Here is a 5,213-nt window from a genome sequence, read left to right on the forward strand (position 1 = left end):
TTGCAAAGATGGAGGAAGGAAGAATAGCATAAGAACTGCTGGCGATTTCTGTTTCGGCTGTAGGGCACATTACAAAAGGAAACGTTGTGCAGTCTGCTCCATTATAGCAGAGAAATTAGATTTTGTGAGCTGTGACATTGTAGCAGTTGCAACTTACAACCAACTCCAATGTTGAGCAAGTGTTGCAGCACTTTAAAGTCATCTTGGAATAAAGACAGGAGTCAGACATTTGTTTGCTACACAAAGCTTTTGGAAAAGGACCAGATCGTAATTCAAGCTCAACCCACCCGGTGCTCTCCTGATGTTAAATTAAGCGTACCCGGTTCTGAAGTACCCCTCAGTGCAGTGTGCATTCGGGGCGGTGCTCAACGTGGGCGGTGTCACAGACGTGACGTTCACATCTGGCTGAACATTCTGCTTTAGTTATAATCCACAAGTTGCCGTTAAACTTGCCGTTAGACATATCTGTCCTATCTGTCCTCAGAGGTAGGCATTCTTCTCCTGTGTGTTTATTTAAATAACGTTAGTCTGGTTAGCAGAAACTATTTGTTTTTGGATATTCATATGCATTTTTAGGAGAATATCGTGATAAACATGTCATTTCTGTAAATGTAACATGCTAGTTTAAATCTCAGTAACAAGCAAGAAGCTGTCTAAATCTATTTATAAAAACAAACAGTTGAGTAACGTTAACAGTTGGACAAAATGGAGAAGGGCGGAACCATTCTAAACCGACTTGATTTGATATCTGTATAAAAAATAAATGACAAATTGGGTACAGTGAGAAAAAACGTATGTTAAGTAAAGAAGCAGTAATGACTGCTTTTTGTAACGTTACTCCTAATTTAATTTTTTAATGATTAATGCTTTATTTTTTATGAGGAAAATGTTCTATTATCAATTCTCTGCCAATTTAAGCAACATTACAATGTTTTATGATAGAAAAAGCGGCGTGGTTTAATTACTTCATTGTCTGTGTAACGTTAGTGTTATTAGATTATCTCGGTCACATGCTAGCATATAACAGAAGATGTATCCAGGGATTCATTCAAAACTTTAATTCGTTTGAAAAAGTAATACATAAATAAATATGTTTAAATTTGACTGAAGTAGAACATTATATTAATCACAATTATTTCTGAGACAATCAATTGTTCAGCAACATTTTTAATTGTTACAGCTCCAATTATCATATTACTAATATAATGGGTTGTTTATTTAGTTTGTACTTTGGTGATTTGTACAGTAAATTTATTAAATGGAGCCTATTTTTGGGATTGTTATACTTTTTTGTAGTTTTTCCTCACATTTAGTCCTGTGATAGCATGGTTATAACCATACTGGTTATAATATGTTTTGGTGACATTCATGTGAAAATACCTTTAGACTTTTTAGACTTATTAGTTTTTATAAAAAACTAATTTTGATTGCTGATTTGCTGAAGAACATCCAGAATGTAAGTAGTTGTTAGCATTCATCCCTACAGCAGGAAGTCCTCAAATCTTCTTGTTGATTGTTGTACAGGTACGATGTGGAACTGCTGTGGTCTGCGATCTTCCCAGAAGGAACCAGGTACAGAGCTACTAGAAAGGAAACTGATAAAAATATCAGACTTTCTCCATTACCTTTTTTGTACTTATGTAAACTTGAAATTCAACGGTTTATGTTAGCTGTAATTGCTGTCGGACACTAATTTTATCCTGCTTTACGTACTTTGCATACTTTTAGACAGTATGTTTCACTATCCGTGTGGTTAACAGGGACTACTCAGGGTTAAAATGCAAGGATTCAAGAAAGAATAAACCTTAAGCAGTTGTGTTTCATTGGGTATACTTTGGCTACTTGGTCAGTTCCTCTGAAGAGCGTGGAGGTGGAGCTGGAGGTGAGGGACCATGTGGCTACAGTGGTCTCCACTCTGAACTATGAGAACAAGGAGGACAAACCACTGGAGGCTGTTTTTGTCTTCCCCCTGCCTGGGGATGCTGCTGCCTGTCATTCCAGTGCTATAAATACAGAAACTGAATGGTTTTATTCCATAAAAAGTAAACATTAGTTACATACAAACACAAAACTGTTTTCTATAAACCAGTCAGGCAACCTTTTCCATTCAGATTCAATGCTTATTTGTGAAATAATTTGAGCTCAACAGGTGTATTTAGTTTGTGTCCTAAGCTCCTTTAAATATAATCGATATTTGGGGAGCTTTAACGTAAATTAGTGAGTTCCAATTCTGGATTACCAAACAGACTGAGGGTCTGAGACTGTTGAACCTGGTCAGGGTAATTTAAGTGTACAGGTGACGCAAACCAGGATCAGACACAGAGTAGCTCAGGGCAACAAGATGCAGCATCAATTTACTGTACTGCCCAATTTATAAATCGTCTTGCATGCCTGATCCACCCCTGGAACGCATCAACTGAACTGTCTAGGCAGGCTTCTTCCATGGCCTGGAGGAGGTGAACACGGATGTAAGGTTCTCAGTCACTTTTTACTGCCATGCCGAAAAAAAAAAAACTCCTCTATCTGGTTTTAGAAAGGGAGAGTAGTATAGTAGTAAGTAAAGAAGCAGTGATGAATATTTTGCCACGTAATGTTAGTTTAGCTAATAGCGATGACTATTTTTTGTACTCCTAATTTAATTTAATCTCTTCTTTAATGATTAATGCTTTGTTTTTTATTGATGAGGATAAATGTTCTATTGTCAATTCTGTTCTAATTTAAGCAAATAACACAATGTTTTATAATAGAAAAAGAGGCGTGGTTTACTTCATAGGCTGTTTAACGTTACTTGTGTTATTACATTATCTCGGTCACATAAGAGTGTATCCTGGGATTCATTCAAAGCTTTAATTTGTCTGAAAAAGTGATATATATATATATATATATATATATATATATATATATATATATATATATATATATATATATATATATATATATATATATAAAAAGAATTGACTGAAAGAGACAAATGTATTGTTAATCGCAGTTATTTCTGAGACAATCAATTGTTCAGCAACATTTGTTACAAATCTAATTATCATATTAATAATAAAATGGGTTGTTGATTTAGTTTGTAGCTTTGGTAATTTGTGCAGTAAATGTATGAAATGGAGCCTATTGTTGGGATTGTTATACATTTTTGTAGTTTTCCCTCACATTTAGTCCTGTGGTCATAGCATGGTTATAATCATAGTGGTTATAATATGTTTTTGGTAACATGCATGTGAAAATACCTTTAGACTTACTTATAGTTAGCTATAGATGACCATAAATATATTTATTTGTTTATTTGTAAACACTAAATTTGATTGCTGATTTGCTGAAGAACATCCAGAATGTAAAGTAACTGTCGTGAGCATTCATCACTACAGCAAGAAGTCCTCAAATCTTCTTGTTGATTGTTGTACAGGTATGATGGTGAACTGCTGGGGTCTGCTAACTTCCCAGGAGGAACCAGGTACAGAGCTGTTAGATTTTCTCCATTACTTTTTTGTACTCATGTAAACTTGAAATTCAACGGTTTATGTTAGCTGTAATTGCTGTCGGACACTAATTTTATCCTGCTTTACGTACTTTGCATACTTTTAGACAGTATGTTTCACTATCCGTGTGGTTAACAGGGACTACTCAGGGTTAAAATGCAAGGATTCAAGAAAGAATAAACCTTAAGCAGTTGTGTTTCATTGGGTATACTTTGGCTACTTGGTCAGTTCCTCTGAAGAGCGTGGAGGTGGAGCTGGAGGTGAGGGACCATGTGGCTACAGTGGTCTCCACTCTGAACTATGAGAACAAGGAGGACAAACCACTGGAGGCTGTTTTTGTCTTCCCCCTGCCTGGGGATGCTGCTGCCTGTCATTCCAGTGCTATAAATACAGAAACTGAATGGTTTTATTCCATAAAAAGTAAACATTAGTTACATACAAACACAAAACTGTTTTCTATAAACCAGTCAGGCAACCTTTTCCATTCAGATTCAATGCTTATTTGTGAAATAATTTGAGCTCAACAGGTGTATTTAGTTTGTGTCCTAAGCTCCTTTAAATATAATCGATATTTGGGGAGCTTTAACGTAAATTAGTGAGTTCCAATTCTGGATTACCAAACAGACTGAGGGTCTGAGACTGTTGAACCTGGTCAGGGTAATTTAAGTGTACAGGTGACGCAAACCAGGATCAGACACAGAGTAGCTCAGGGCAACAAGATGCAGCATCAATTTACTGTACTGCCCAATTTATAAATCGTCTTGCATGCCTGATCCACCCCTGGAACGCATCAACTGAACTGTCTAGGCAGGCTTCTTCCATGGCCTGGAGGAGGTGAACACGGATGTAAGGTTCTCAGTCACTTTTTACTGCCATGCCGAAAAAAAAAAAACTCCTCTATCTGGTTTTAGAAAGGGAGAGTAGTATAGTAGTAAGTAAAGAAGCAGTGATGAATATTTTGCCACGTAATGTTAGTTTAGCTAATAGCGATGACTATTTTTTGTACTCCTAATTTAATTTAATCTCTTCTTTAATGATTAATGCTTTGTTTTTTATTGATGAGGATAAATGTTCTATTGTCAATTCTGTTCTAATTTAAGCAAATAACACAATGTTTTATAATAGAAAAAGAGGCGTGGTTTACTTCATAGGCTGTTTAACGTTACTTGTGTTATTACATTATCTCGGTCACATAAGAGTGTATCCTGGGATTCATTCAAAGCTTTAATTTGTCTGAAAAAGTGATATATATATATATATATATATAAAAAGAATTGACTGAAAGAGACAAATGTATTGTTAATCGCAGTTATTTCTGAGACAATCAATTGTTCAGCAACATTTGTTACAAATCTAATTATCATATTAATAATAAAATGGGTTGTTGATTTAGTTTGTAGCTTTGGTAATTTGTGCAGTAAATGTATGAAATGGAGCCTATTGTTGGGATTGTTATACATTTTTGTAGTTTTCCCTCACATTTAGTCCTGTGGTCATAGCATGGTTATAATCATAGTGGTTATAATATGTTTTTGGTAACATGCATGTGAAAATACCTTTAGACTTACTTATAGTTAGCTATAGATGACCATAAATATATTTATTTGTTTATTTGTAAACACTAAATTTGATTGCTGATTTGCTGAAGAACATCCAGAATGTAAAGTAACTGTCGTGAGCATTCATCACTACAGCAAGAAGTCCTCAAATCTTCTTGTTGATTGTTGT

At 35.2% G+C, this 5,213-nt stretch overlaps 3 long non-coding RNA genes across 3 annotated transcripts; all 3 read left to right on the forward strand.

Annotated features, from left to right (window-relative positions):
* The first annotated feature begins 281 nt into the window (after positions 1–281).
* LOC118495063 lies at positions 282–1,933 on the forward strand. Its single transcript, XR_004897375.1, has 3 exons — positions 282–486; positions 1,525–1,572; positions 1,851–1,933. It is a non-coding gene; the product is annotated as an uncharacterized LOC118495063 (long non-coding RNA).
* Positions 1,934–2,381: 448 nt separating this feature from the next.
* Positions 2,382–2,869, forward strand: LOC116046557. The gene is made up of 2 exons (XR_004104165.2): positions 2,382–2,542; positions 2,822–2,869. It is a non-coding gene; the product is annotated as an uncharacterized LOC116046557 (long non-coding RNA).
* Positions 2,870–4,244: 1,375 nt separating this feature from the next.
* On the forward strand, positions 4,245–4,732 carry LOC116046558. The gene is made up of 2 exons (XR_004104166.2): positions 4,245–4,405; positions 4,685–4,732. It is a non-coding gene; the product is annotated as an uncharacterized LOC116046558 (long non-coding RNA).
* The last annotated feature ends 481 nt before the right edge of the window (positions 4,733–5,213 follow it).

The sequence above is a fragment of the Sander lucioperca genome, chromosome 5 (assembly GCF_008315115.2).
Source record: "Sander lucioperca isolate FBNREF2018 chromosome 5, SLUC_FBN_1.2, whole genome shotgun sequence".
NCBI lineage: Eukaryota > Metazoa > Chordata > Actinopteri > Perciformes > Percidae > Sander > Sander lucioperca.